Genomic DNA, 15,653 nt, shown 5'->3' with positions numbered 1-15,653 from the left:
ATCTGGGTCACAACCAAGACCGACTTTGTCCTTCCCCAACATCCACACACATGCACGTTTCCAGCAGGAGTCATTGCATAGTGATTAGGAGTGAGAACCTTAAGCGATTTTCTTTCTACCACCCAACAAACACAACAACTTTCATTTATATGTAGTGCATTTAACGTTGGAAAAATATCCCACTGCCCTTCACAGAGATGTAATCGGACAAAAATGAATGCCAAGCCAAAGGAGGAGATATTAGGAGTGTTGACCAAATGTTTGGACAAAGAGGTGGATTTTAAAGGAGGGTCTTAAAGGCGGAATTCCAGAGCGAGGGCCTAGATGGCTGACGGCACAGCTGCCAATGGTGGGCCGTAGGGAGGGGGAGCATACAAGAACCAGAACTGGAGGAACAGAGAGATGGCCATGAAGGGATTTGAACACTTGGCAGAGAATTTTAAATTGGAGGCGTTGGGTGACTGAGAGCCAACGTAAGTTAGCAAGGACAGGGGCAATGGGTAAGCAGGGCTTGATGTGGGATAGAGTTTTGGATGAGCTAAAGTTTAGAGCATGGAGGATGGGAGGTTGGCCAGGAGAGCATTGAAATAGTTGAATCTGGAGGTGAGAAAGGCATGTATGAGTTTCAGCAGCAGTTGGCTAGGGGTGAAGTTAGGCAATGTTACGGAGGTGGAAGTAGAGGGATATGGGTTTGGTGTGGGGATTGATTAGGACACTGAGGTCTGGTTCAGCCTGAGATAGTGGATGGGAACGGGGTTGGAATTAGTGGAAAGGATATGAAGCTTCTGATGGGGAGTATGAAGAGTAGGAGGGGCCTAAGAATAGATCCTAAGGGGTCCTCCAGAGATGACGGTGCAGGAACAGAAGGTGATGATATTGCTGGAGATGCTCTGTCTACAATTGGATAGGTAAGAGTGTGATGGAATACTCTCCTATTGCCTGGATGAGTGCAGCTCCAACAACACTCAAGAAGCTCGACACCATCCAGGACAAAGCAGCCCGCTTGATTGGCACCCCATCCACCACCCTAAACATTCACTCCCTTCACCACCTGCACACAGTGGCTGCAGTGTGTACCATCCACAGGATGCACTGCAGCAACTCGCCAAGGCTTCTTCGACAGCACCTCCCAAACCCGCGACCTCTATCACCCAGAAGGCCAAGGACAGCCGGCACATGGGAACACCACCACCTGCACGTTCCCCTCCAAGTCACACACCATCCCGACTTGGAAATATATCGCCGTTCCTTCATCATCGCTGGGTCAAAATCCTGGAACTCCCGACCTAATAGCACTGTGGGAGAACCTTCACCACACAGACTGCAGCGGTTCAAGAAGGCAGCTCATCACCACCTTCTCAAGGGTAATTAGGGATGGGCAATAAATGCTGGCCCTGCCAGCAACGCCCACATCCCATGAACAAATAAAGAAAAAGAGTTGAACCAAGCGAGGGCAATCCACTGAACTGGAGAGCATCAGAGATGTTAGAGGAGGATGGTGTGGTCAATCATGTCAGAGGTTGGAGAGGTCATGGAGAAAAAGAAGGGAAAAGGCAGCATGGTCACAGTCAAAGAGGATGTCATTTGTGACTTCAATAAGAGCCTTTTCAGTACAGTAGCATAGACGGAAACCTGATTGGAGAGGTTCAAACTTGAAGTTGCGGGAAAGTTGGGCATGGATTTGGGAGGCGACAACACGTTCAAGGACTTCAGAGGGAAGAGAAGTTGGAGTTGGGGCGGTAGTTTGCAAGGACAGAGCAGCCAGGGACTCGGAGGCTAATGTGGTATTTGTTGATTGTTGGGACCAGCCAGATGGATTGCCTTGAGTACGCTAGCTTAGTGGTTATGATACTGCACTAGCAACCGCGAAGTTGAGTTCAAATCCCATCGTGGCAAGTTGTGAAACTGAATTCAATAAATCTGATAATTTGTGGGAAAATTACCATGACTGTTGCCGGATTGTTGTAAAACTCATTCCCTTCAGGAGAGGGAACCTGCCACCTCTACCCAGTCAGGCTTACATATGACTCACTCCCACACTATGTAGTTGACTCTTGATGCCCTGAGGACAAGGAATGGGCAATAAATGTGGCCTTGTCAGTGTTTTCACATTCTGTGAACAAAGTAAAAAAAATTAGTCTTTTCCTGTGAAATCGGAGTATCCGATTTGAGATCAACTAACTCCATACAGGCTAATGATTGATCCTGGGATCTTCCTGATCTGCAGGGCTAAGCTTCATGTGTGAACCTAGACAATGGGCATTAACAAGCTATTCATTTGAGGGCATCGCAGAGCAGTGATCCTGTGCATACCTGACACCATAGATTCAGACCAGCAGCAATCACTAGTTAAAGATTGGGAGCCGGAACTATAGAAATGTCTCCCTTCCCTCGCTCAAGGGAAAACTTTTGGCTCCCTATCCAGCTAAGAAAGAATGGGCATATAGTCTGGGGAGATCTGGTAAGCAGGTGGGACACCCATGGAACCCAAGCCTTTTTCCCCTTTTTCCTCTTACTGGAATATACTTGATTTGTACCCATTCCATCTCCTGTTCAAAATATTTCCCTTTGTTTTTCTACAGTTCCATTTGCCAGTTTTTTCCTTCCATTTAATCTGGGCAAGGTCCCTTTTATCTTATAATTTTTCCAGTCAGGGCACCCTTGTCTTGGCCTTAATGTTTTCCTTTTCTATTCTTAAACTGAACCTAATTATGTTGTGGTCACTGCTTTCCAATTGTTTCCCTACTTGTGTCATCTAAACACTCTGTCTCATTACGAAAGAACTTGGATTTATATAGCACCTTTCACAACCTCGGAATGCTCCAAAGCACTTCACAGCCAATGAAATATTTTTGCAGTGTAGTCACTGTTGTAATGTAGGAAACATGGCAGTCAATTTGTGCACAGCAAGGTCCCACAAACCAATGAAATAAATGAACAGATTATCCTTTTTAGTGATGTTGGTTGAGTGATAAATATCAGCTAGGACACCAGAGAGAACTGCTTTGCTCTTCTTTGAATAATGCCATGGGATCTTTTACGCCCATCTGAGAGGGCAGACATGGCCTCGGTTTAAAATCTCATCCGAAAGACGGCACCTCTGACAGTGCAGCACTCCCTCAGCACTGCACTGGAGTGTCAGCCTGGATTTTGTGTTTAAGTCTCTGGAGTGGGACTTGAACCCACAACCTTTGGGCTCAGAGGCGAGAGTGCTACTCACTGAGCCACAGCTGACACCTTAGTATTTGTCAATTTTTATGCTTCATATTTTTATTTAATTGTAAATAAATTATGATTTTTTTGTGATCTATAAAATTTGGTCTGAGTTTAAGATCCATCATTCCAAAGTAGGTTTGGCAACATAGTGAGAGACTGTGTTTAAACCAGAATGCAGATAGCATAGTGGTTATGTTACTGGACTAATAATCCAGAGGCCTGCACTAATAATCTGGAGTTATGAGTTCAAATTCCGCCACGGCAGCTGGGGAATTTAAATTCAATTAATTAAATAAAATCTGGAATTAAAATACTAGTATCAGTAATGGTGGCCATGAAACTACCGGATTGTCGTAAAAACCCATCTGGTTCGCTAATGTCCTTTAGGGAAGGAAACCTGCCGTCCTTACCCGGTCTGGCCTATATGTGACTCCAGACCCACAGCAATGTGGTTGATTCTTAATTGCCACTCAGTTGTAAAATCTCGCAAAAAAAGTCATAATAGGAATAAAACCGGATGGACCACTAGGCACCGGACACGACAAAGGCGAAACAAGCCCAGTCGATCCTGCAAAGTCCTCCTCACTAACATCTGGGGACTGGTGCCAAAATTGGGAGAGCTGACCCACAGACTAGTCAAGCAACAGCCTGACATAGCCATACTCACAGAATCATACCTTTCAGCCAACGTCCCAGACTCTTCCATCACCATCCCTGGGTATGTCCTGTCCCACCGACAGGACAGACCCACCAGAGGTGGCGGTACAGTGATACACAGTCAGGAGGGAGTGACCCTGGGAGTCCTCAACATTGACTCTGAACCCCATGAAATCTCAAGGCATCAGGTCAAACATGGGCAAGGAAACCTCCTGCTGATTACCACCTACCACCCTCCCTCATCTGATGAATCAGTCCTCCTCCATGTTGAACACCACTTGGAGGAAGCACTGAGGGTAGTCAGGGCACAGAATGTAATCTGGGTGGGGGACATTGTCCATCACCAAGAGTGGCTCGGTAGCACCACTACTGACGGAGCTGGCCGAGTCCTGAAGGACATAGCTGCCAGACTGGGCCTGCGGCAGGTGGTGAGCGAACCAACACAAGGGAAAAACTTACTTGACCTCGTCCTCACCAATCTACCTGTCGCAACGGGAGGAGGAGCCTCCGCAAACATCCCCATTCTCAATGATGGCGGAGTCCCGCACGTGAGTGCAAAAGACAAGGCTGAAGCGTTTGCAACCATCTTCAGCCAGAAGTGCGGAGTGGATGATCCAGATCGGCCTCCTCCCGATATCCCCACCATCATAGAAGCCAGTCTTCAGCCAATTCGATTCACTCCACGTGATATCAAGAAACGGCTGAGTGCACTGGATGCAGCAAAGGCTATGGGCACCGACAACATCCCAGCTGTAGTGCTGAAGACTTGTGCTCCAGAACGAGCTGCACCTCTAGCCAAGCTGTTCCAGTACAGCTACAACACTGGCATCTATCCAACAATGTGGAAAATTGCCCAGGTATGTCCTGTCCACAAAAAGCAGGACAAATCCAATCCGGCCAGTTACCGCTCCATCAGTCTACTCTCAATCATCAGCAAATTGATGGAAGATGTTATCGACAGTGCTATCAAGCGGCACTTACTCACCAATAACCTGCTCACCGATGCTCAGTTTGGGTTCCGCCAGGATCACTCGGCTCCAAACCTCATTACAGCCTTGGTCCAAACATGGACAAACGAGCTGAATTCCAGAGGTGAGGCGAGAGTGACTGCCCTTGACATCAAGGCAACATTTGACCGAGGGGTGGCACCGAGAAGCCCTAGTAAAATTGAAGTCAATGGGAATCGGGGGAAAACTCTCCAGTGGCTGGAGTCATACCTAGCACAAAGGAAGATGGTAGTGGTTGTTGGAGGCCAATCATCTCAGTCCCTGGGCATGGCTGCAGGAGTTCCTCAGGGCAGTGTCCTAGGCCCAACCATCTTCAGCTGCTTCATCAATGACCTTCCCTCCAACATAAGGTCAGAAATGGGGATGTTCGCTGATGATTGCACAGTGTTCAGTTCCATTCGCAACCCCTGAAAAATAATGAAGCAGTCCGAGCCCGCATGCAGCAAGACATGGACAGTATCCAGGCTTGGGCTGATAAGTGGCGAGTAACATTCATGCCAGACAGGTGCCAGGCAATGACCATCTCCAACAAGAGAGAATCTAACCACCTCCCCTTGACATTCAACGGCATTACCATCGCCGAATCCCCCATCATCAACATCCTGGGAGTCACCATTGACCAGAAACTTAACTGGACCAGCCACATAAATACTGTGGCTACAAGAGCAGGTCAGAGGCTGGGTATTCTGCAGCGAGTGACTCACCTCCTAACTCCCCAAAGCCTTTCCACCATCTACAAGACACAAGTCAGGAGTGTGATGGAATACTCTCCACTTGCCTGGATGAGTGCAGCTCCAACAACACTCAAGAAGCTCGACACCATCCAGGACAAAGCAGCCCGCTTGATTGGCACCCCATCCACCACCCTAAGCATTCACTCCTTTCACCACCGGCGCACAGTGGCTGCAGTGTGTACCATCCACAGGATGCACTGCAGCAACTCGCCAAGGCTTCTTTGACAGCACCTCCCAAACCCGCGACCTCTACCACCTAGAAGGACAAGAGCAGCAGGTACATGGGAACAACACCACCTGCACGTTCCCCTCCAAGTCACACACCATCCCGACTTGGAAATATATCGCTGTTCCTTCATCGTCGCTGGGTCAAAATCCTGGAACTCCCTTCCTAACAGCACTGTGGGAGAACCTTCGCCACATGGACTGCAGCGGTTCAAGAAGGCAGCTCACTACCACCTTCTCAAGGGCAATTAGGGATGGGCAATAAATGCTGGCCTCGCCAGCGACGCCCACATCCCATGAACGAATAAAAAAAAAAGTGGGGCAGCCGTTATTGTGCACACCCCTCGAAGGGCAGATTACAGAAACAGTATAACTTCTGGTTCGCAGGGAGCATGGTCCATCTGTTAGTCCATTGATCGGGATTGTAAAACCATGTTAATTGTCCATGTCTCTGATTTCAGGTCTATTCTCTTCGTCAGTAAAATCCCAGTTTTAAACCTTGTCCCCACCTCCAAAATGTTGGGTGTTAGATGGGAGGACAAAGAAGGTAAGTTACAGAGGGGAGGCAAAAAAAGGGCCAGAAAAAATGGGGCAAGATTAGATTGGGTAGGGAAAGAAAGGAAAATTAAAGTTTAAAAATAGCACAAACTGAATGGGAGGGAAACAGACAGCAAAAGTAGTGTTTAAAATCTACATTTCAGACCTAAAGAGTTAATGTTGCTGTAAAAAAAGATATTTTGACATTTGAGTAGTTTTATTAGAGTGGTCGTGTTTCTTTCAGTGCCTGTGCGTGTGCTGAAAACTTGTAAAACTGTCTGCCTCAGGGAGACAGGAATTTCTGTGGCCCTCCTGGCAGTTTAAGGGTTAAAATAGTGACCACTTTCAAAGCATTCTTAAGCGGTTTGATGTGATAATTAGTACGTTACACGTCGATACGATGTACGGTAAACGGGTACAATCGTTCACTTCAACAGATCCCTCTGAAAGGCAGCAGATGTATTCTGTTTTTGCCCTTCATTTACAAAAAATTGTATTCTATCTTAAGATTTTGATATGGATTGTTACAAACCATTTGAAGTAAACTGATGGGTCTTAAGTTGTGGGACAGTAATAGTTGTTTACGGGTAAGGTAGTTATTGTGTGATCCTGTATTTGATCATGAGGATTTACACGGAATGGACTTTCACAACACATGGCACTTTCACCGTGAATTTTGTCTAAACAAAACCACCTGGATTTGAAAATCTCCATCGTGACTTATTATGTTTTGGCTTTTTAAAAAAAAACTTATCAATGCCATATGTAGTGGGAGAAATTGAGGGAAGTTTAACAGTTCCTAAACCCATTGAAGGTTAGTGATTTGAAAGGGTTCACTTTTGATTGATCGACTTTCTCAGGCTTTCATCTGTTGGATATTGGCGAGAAAGAATTTGGAAACTGGATTGTGATTTTGGGGTCACTTACTTCAAGGACAGTTCGTGCAGTAACAGTAACGTTTGCTGGGGTTCACCTGCTGTGTGTAGCTGAGGCTCCAGAAGCTACATGTCGCCCAGTTCGTCTTCTACACTTGTGAAATCGAGCCTCGCGCTCAAAGGCGTTGGTGCTTTAAGTCTTCCGCAATAACCAGGCTCATCTTGCTATATTTACCCAAATTGCCGGCAACCATTTCCTCCTTAACGCGTCGTTTACCATTGAATATGACCTTTTAACGCTGATTAATGGCAATGATCACTTGCGATGAAACTCAGCTGTTGTGGTATCCCTCAGACAGACACAATTCTCCCTGCCCAGCACAATTTCCCAGGCTGCACAAGAAGGATTTTGTCAGCCCAACTAGTAGAATGCTCCTTCTCGTTCTCTAGTTGTACTTGTTTGGGTCTTTTTACCAAATTATTTGAAGAAAGGGGAACATAGGAACAGGAGTAGGCCATTCAGCCCCTCGAACCCGCTCCACCATTAAATAAGATCATGGCTGATCTGTGATCTAACTCCATATTCCTGCCTTTGGCCCATATCCCTGAATACCTTTAGTTGGCAAAAAGCTATCTACCTCAGATTTAAAATTAGCAATTGAGATAGTATCAATTGCCGTTTGAGGAAGAGAGTTCCAAACTTCTACCACCCTTTGTGTGTAGAAATGTTTTCTAATCTCGCTCCTGAAAGGTCTGGCTCTAATTTTTAGACTCTGCCCCCTAGTCCTAGAATCCCCAACCAGCAGAAAGAGTTTCTCTCTATCCACCCTATCTGTTCCCCTTAATATCTTATAAACTTGATCAGATCACCCCTTAACCTTCGAAACTCAAGAGAATACAACCCCAATTTGTGTAATCTCTCCTTGTAACCTAACCCTTGAAGTCCGGGTATCATTCTAGTAAACCTACGCTGCACTCCCTCCAAGGCCAATATGTCCTTCCGAAGGTGCGGTGCCCAGAACTGCTCACAGTACTCCAGGTGCGGCCTAACCAGGGTTTTGTATAGCTGCAGCATAACTTCTGCCCCCTTGTGCTCTAGTCCTCTAGTTATAAAGGCCAGCATTCCATTTGCCTTATTGATTATTTTCTGCACCTGTTCATGACACTTCAATGATCTATGTACCTGAACCCCAAAGTCCCTTTGGACATCCACTGTTTTTAACTTTTTACCATTTAGAAAGTACCCTGTTCTATCCTTTTTTGGTCCAAAGCGGATGACCTCACATTTGCCTACATTGAATTCCATTTGCCACAGTTTTGCCCATTCACCTAATCTATCAATATCCCTTTGTAATTTTATGTTTTCATCTACACTGCTTACAATGCCACCAATCTTTATGTCATCGGCAAACTTAGATATGAGACTTTCTATGCCTTCATCCAAGTCGTTAATAAATATTGTGAATAATTGAGGCCCCAAGACAGATCCCTGCAGGACTCCACTAGTCACATCCTGCCAATGTGAGTATTTACCCATTATCCCTACTCTCTGTCGCCTTTTGCTCATCCAATTTCCTAACCAAGTCTGTACTTTTCCCTCGATTCCATGGGCTTCTATCTTAGCTAACAGTCTCTTATGTGGGACCTTATCAAATGCCTTCTGGAAGTCCATATAAATAACATCCATTGACATTCCCCTGTCCACTACTTTAGTCACCTCTTCAAAAAATTCAATCAGGTTTGTCAGGCACGACCTACCTTTCACAAATCCATGCTGGCTCTCTCTGATTAACTGAAAATTTTCGAGGTGTTCAGTCACCCTATCTTTAATTATAGACTCCAGCATTTTCCCCACAACAGATGTTAGGCTAACTGGTCTGTAATTCCCTGGTTTCCCTCTCTCTCTCAAAAAGCAGGGTGACGTGCAATTTTCCAATCTAGAGGTACGGTTCCTGAATCTAGAGAACTTTGAAAGATTATAGTTAGGGCATCTGCAATGTGCTCACCTACTTCCTTTAAAACCCGGGGATGGAAACCATCTGGTCCTGGGGATTTGTCACTCTTTAGTGCTATTATTTTCTTTATTACTGTTGTTTTACTTATGTTAATTTTATTGAGTCCCTGTCCCCGATTCAATATTAGTTTTCTTGGGATTTCCGGCATGCTATCCTCTTTTTCTACTGTAAATACTGATGCAAAGTAATTGTTCAACATGTCCGCCATTTCCCCATTGTCAATGACAATATCCCCACTTTCAGTTTTTAAGGGGCCAACACTGCTCCTGACCACCCTCTTTTCCCTAATATAACTATAAAAGTTCTTCATGTTGGTTTCGATATCCCTTGCAAGTTTCTTTTCACACTCTCTTTTTGTAGCTCTTACTATCTGTTAGGAGTGGGCTGAAATATTTTCATTGCCAGAAATGGTTGGGAACAATTAAACACAGTTTTTGATATGCAGAAAATTTCTCATCTGTGTATCATTAACACTTCCGACATTAAAACAGTGACTACACTTCAAAAGGACTTCATTAGCTGTAAAGCGCTTTGGGACGTCCTGAGGTTGTGAAAGGAGCTATATAAATGCAATGTTTTATAAACATAAAAAGTAAAAGGATAGTTAAAGGAAAGGTGGGGCCGATTAGGGACAAAAAAGCAATTTTTTTTGTGGAGGCAGAGGGCACGACTGAGGTACTGAATGAATGTGTACTTTGCATCTGTCTTCACAAGAGAAGAGGATGAAGTTAATGTTGCAGTAGAGGAGGAGGGGAGTAGAGATATTGGATAGGATAAAAATAGATAAAAAGGAGGTGCTAAATGTGTTGGCATCGCTCAAAGTTAACATGTACAACAACAACTTGCATTTATATCGTGCCTTTAACGTAGTAAAACATCCCAAGGCACTTCACAGGAGCAATTTACAAACATAATTTGACACTGAGCCACATAAGGAGATAATAGGACAGGTGATCAAAAGCTTGGTCAAAGGTGTAGGATTTAAGGAGCGTCTTAAAGAAGGAGAGAGAGGCAGAGAGGTTTAGGGAGGGAATTCCAGAACTTAGGGCCTAGGCAGCTGAAGGCACGGCCGCCAATGGTTTCTGAATGTACTTGAAGAGCACTAATTTGTAGGGTTATGGGGAAAAATCTGGGGAGCGAGACTAAATTGGATAGCTCTTTCAATGAGCCAGCAAAGGCACGATGGGCCTCCTTCTGTGCTGTAAAATTCTATGATTCTAAGTCTTTCTTTTCTTTACCCTTTGGAGACTTTACTTGCAATTTAAATGAGGTGTTTGACACGGGGATAGAAAGAGTTAAGGAGAAGATTGGATGTGTTCAGACAGACCCAATTGCTGCACTCCCCCACCCCCCCCCCCCAGCCCCCTAAACCAGCGGCTTTTTAAAAAAACTGCTTAGCCTTCGCTTCCTTTCTCTTTTCAGATGCTGACACATCTGTGTATTTCTAACACATCCTAATTTTATGTCAGATTTCAGACATTTGCTGTTCTTGTTTTTGTCTAATCTTTATTTCTGTTGACCTGCCAGCTTCGCACTTCAGTATCCATTGGAATAATTGTAATTGGAGCTGTGCCCATTCACAGACTGTTGATTTCTGCCAATGTGGGAATTATAACATCAGCAGAAATCTGCCAATGCAACATATGAAAACAGTCTATGGTTATTTCTGCTCCTTTCTAGAATTTCAATTTAGTCTTGTGGTTTTTTTGCATAGATAGCACACTCTACTTGCATCTCGAAGTGCAATAGTTGATGAGTTCTCTTGTTAGTGGGTTGTTTCAAGTAGAAGTGTAAAGACAGTAGTACGTATACAAGAAATATAGGCTCTGTTACCTGTGAGTTTTCCGGTTTGTTTATGGTGGAAGATCATGCAAATTACTCTGCCATCCCTGAGCCATCTGTTAGAATTTGCACGGAGCAGCCCAGTAGGAGTTCCTTCTGATTTTCTTACTTGTGGGAAAGCATTTGACCCCTTGCTTTCCCTGCGATGACATGAGAGCGGGCACTTGGAGTGGGAGAATTGAAGGTGCCCTAGCACACACTGGTGCTTCAGTGCTGTGTGCTGGCATTGCCACCTTTGTACTAGAGATATTTCAAACCCAGATAGGAAACGTGTCTTTTTAGACACATAGCTATCCTGCACTCCCTTCCTCTTCCTTTCTCAGATTTCCCTTTCTTTTACGGGCTTTTAAAACCCAAGCTGGGCATCACCTGATCACTTTATTCATTCATCTCCTCTTCCGTTCTACTCTTTTCAACTTCGGCGTGTGCTATGAGACTTGGTCTTTCACCTGGGTTTCTCAATTTAAAGAAAAAGCGTGACTGTTTTTTGTTGTGACATTTTAAATGGTGAACGTTCAAGGTGAGGAAACATTTCTCTCCAGGCCTCTGCAGAGCCAATATGTATTTTTTTTTGAATCTGTTCTAAGCTCTTAATTCCCATACAATTTTGTTCATGAATTGCAACTAATTCCCTTATTATACCCTGCTGAAGATCACAAGACAGAATCATTCTGCAGTTACTACACCCTGATAGCCAAGCTATTCAATTAATAGAAACAGGAGATGCTAAATACACAGCTGGGTCCACCAGCATTTGAAAAGACAAAAGACAGATTAACATTTCAGGTGTAAACCCTTTGCCAGAATGGGTCTGTACCTGAAATGTTAACTTATCTTTTCTCTTTGTTGTTGGACCTACTGTGTTTCCAGCATTTCAGATTTTTGGCACCAACAGTTTTTCTTCCTCTCTTTTATTAGCCGTGGCTCAGTGGGTAACATTCTCGCTTCAAAGTCAGAAGGTCGTGGGTTCAAGTCCCACCCCAGGGACTTGTGCACAAAATCTAGGCTGACACTCAAGTGCAGTACTGAGGGAGTGCTTCACCATTAGAGGTGCCGTCTTTCAGATGAGACGCTAAACCGAGGCTACGTCTGCCCTCAGGTGGATATAAAAGACCCCATGGCACTATTTCGAAGAAGAGCAGCAGATGTCCTGGCCAATATTTATCCCTCAACCAACGCTTTAAAATCAGATTATCTGGTCATTATCACTTTGTTGCTTGTGGGACCTTGCTGTACACAAATTGGCTGCTGCGTTTCCTACATTATAACAGTAACTACACTTCAAGAAAATATTACTTCATTGGCTGTAAAGTGTGTTGGGACATCCTGAGGTCCTAAAAGGCACTATATAAATGCAAGTATTTCTTTATCTATTCAATTAAAACGTGCTGCAGACTTTTCCAGATACAGTGTGTGTAGATCAAGTGTTCAGCATCTGCTTATTAAGAGCATCTCTAATGGACATCCCCAATAGCTCAGTTAGTAAAGGTACCGTCTAGTCTGAGCCATGCAGACCAGGAAGGCCCCAGATTTGATTCCTGGTCTATGCTATGTTAGTTGATCTCAGCTGGGATACCAGTAACGCTGCCTCAGATCTCCTGAACTACAAAGGGAAAAATCAACCAGGATTCCTGCTCCTGATCATTGTCTAGAGAAAACTGGTGAAAAGTGCACTTGTGCCAATGTCAGGTAAGGATAGAATAGGACTGAGCTGTGATGTCTCCTCTGTCATGTGAAGAATCACCATCTGGATTAAGTAGAGAAGGACAGTGGAACTGTACCCAAGCAAGAATTGATGCCGTCACAATTGGAGGATAGAAAATTTGACAAACATGTCTTTTAAAATGAAGGCTAGAGAAGTGAGAGAGATTGGTCCTGCAGTGTGACTTCCAGCAAAGTAATTTGTGTGTTATAGTGTGTTTGAGTTGATGACCTTCAGGAGGACCATGCGGATCATGAACTCTACTCTGCAGGTCAGGCACAGAATCCGTTCATTACCAATCTTAAGGTACAGCCCTGTAATAAGCATTTCCCTTTGTTACTCAAGGCAACTAAAAGGTGGCTGCAAGATCCCTCGAACTGACCTCTAGACTCTCCTGATTTTCCCAATGCACATTGAAAGTTTAAATTTGACTTTTTTAATTCCAAATAATGAGCTACTCAAGGTTACAATGAGAAATATTATGTAAGGACAGTGCATTTGCATTGTTTCTCAGTTTATTGAGGTTCATAGTCCCTGAATTATATATTTTTCTTCTATACGTGCATGCAGTAGTGTTAACACAGCATTATAACACACTGTTGACATTAATATTTTAGTAAAGCATAGTGATAGATGCAAAATTATTATACTGTGTCCACTTGATCTGTGAAAACACAGAATAGAACACTGAGATTTTTGCCCTTCCAAACTTGGACTGTGCCTGGATTGAGCATTTTGAGTTGCATAATACGGTACTGGTGCTGGGGGTAGTGCTGGATACCACAAACATATATAAGGAAGCTGACCCCCCTGCTCTGGATACTGTCGGTTACAGGTTTATCAGCGGCAGTGATGGGGGCAATTTCAGAAACCAAGAGCCTCACACAAGAAGCATGCTCACCTCTCTCGCGATTTCCTATTTTCCAACTAGATGGCTGTAATTTCAGCGTGTTATTCCTCCATGTCTTTCTCAACTTTTTAGCGGCATTCAGCAGATCAACTGCTCCATCTTCCACCATGACCTTTTCTCTGTGGTCTACCTCTGCAGGACCACACTCATTTGGTTCTACCCTTACTTCCGTATCTCCATCAATGGCATCGCCTCGTGTGTCTGTGTGGCCACCTTCTGAGTATCCCAAGGTTCCATTCATAGCCCCCTCCTTTTCCTGATTGTGTTGACTCCCTCCAACATTACCTGTAGGCATTGGGTCAGAGTCCATATGTATTCTTATGATGCCCAGCTCTACCTCCACCATTACCTTTGACTGTATGCCCACATCTTTGTTGTCAGTCTCCTTGTCTGGCATCAATTTGTAAATGAACCAGAACTCCCTCCAGTTTAAAATTGGGAAGACCAAAGCCATCGTACTCTGCTTCTGACAAAAGTTCCATACCCCGCCTCTCAGCTTCAAACCTCTTCCTGACTGCTCGCTCAGTCTGAACGAAATGGTGGCCAGCATCTTTGTCCTATTTGACTCTGAGCTAAACCTCAAGCCGCTTATCTTATCTGTCACCAAGGCTTCCACAAGAGTGCCTGCCTTAGTCCTTAATTTACTGCCACCATGGAAACGTATCCATGCTTTCGTTACCTCCAGGCTAGCGATGTCCAACTCCCTCCTCGATGGCCTGCTGAGGTCCTCCCTTCACAAACTCCAATTGGTTCAAAACTCTGCTCTCACATTCTGTCCCACACTAAGTCCCAATTCTCAGATGTTCTTTCTGGCCCCCCATTTCAACAGATTTAAAATCCTAGTCCTTATTTACAAACCCCCCCCATGGCCTCGTTGTACCTTACCTCTGCAATCTCTTCCAACCCTGCGTCACAGTCCATGGTCTTCGGTTCTCCAACTCTGGCTGTCTGTTGATCCTGCCCTTCCATCATTAATGGCAGACTCTTCAATCATTCCAGCTCTACTCTCTTTAACTTTGCAACCTCTCTCTCTTTTCACTTCCTCTAAAAGCCTGAAAATCTATGTTTTCAACCTGTTTTTTTCGTCATCTCGTCTAACTCTAACAGCTCTACTGTTTGTGCCTCTGTGAAGCCCCATGGGACATTTACTATGTTTAAGGGGCTATATAAATGGAAGCTGTTGTATTGGCCCAACATTGTATGTATTGTGCCTATGTGTGAACAAGCTTAGTGACTATACTAGCTAGTAACATAAATGCAATCAGAGTACTTGTATTTACCAACCTTTATGTTGAAATTTTTGATCTTCCTGAAGGAATTGCGGAATTTTAAATTTGGAAAATGCAGTCATAGTTTCACAGTAGGCCATCCAGTCTGCAGTGGGGGGCAGGCATGAATGTTTCATGCAGAAATGGAAAAATCTATTTTGAGTTCCAATGTACGATATTGGGACTAGCCACAGTTTGGACCATATTGGTAAGAGAGACAGATCACCTCTCTGTTCAGAATTACAAACCACATTAAGCATGTGCTCCATTAATGCAGATGTCGGTGAGGGTCCCTGTATCAGGAATATCTCCAAAGGTGGCTGATGGGTTTCAGTTTGCGCTCTTAGTATTTGAAGAATGTGGAAAAATATGTTCTGGACATACGTATGTACACAAATCTTTGAAGGTACCAGGACAAGTTGAGAAAGCTGTTAAAAATATGGGATCCTTGGCTTTATAAACAGAGTCATAGAGTACAAAAGCAAGGACGTTTTGCTGAACCTTTATAAATCACTGGTTAGGCCTCAGCTGGAGAATTGTGGCCAATTCTGGGCACTACACTTTAGGAAGGATGTCAAGGCCTTAGAGAGGACGCAGAAGAGATTTACTAGAATGGTGCCAGGGATGAGGGACTTCAGTTACGCATAGAGACTGGAGAAGCCGGG

The 15,653-nt window shown here is 44.4% G+C and overlaps 1 protein-coding gene across 4 annotated transcripts in view; it reads left to right on the top strand.

Annotated features, from left to right (window-relative positions):
• disp1 (dispatched homolog 1 (Drosophila)) overlaps positions 1-15,653 on the top strand; it is a 360,433-nt gene that overhangs the window by 159,728 nt on the left and 185,052 nt on the right. The gene's annotated exons all lie outside the window — the stretch shown is intronic.

The sequence above is a fragment of the Heptranchias perlo genome, chromosome 5 (assembly GCF_035084215.1).
Source record: "Heptranchias perlo isolate sHepPer1 chromosome 5, sHepPer1.hap1, whole genome shotgun sequence".
Taxonomy (NCBI): domain Eukaryota; kingdom Metazoa; phylum Chordata; class Chondrichthyes; order Hexanchiformes; family Hexanchidae; genus Heptranchias; species Heptranchias perlo.
Note: the sequence above shows the minus strand (reverse complement) of the source record. Positions and strands in the feature narration are given on the sequence as shown.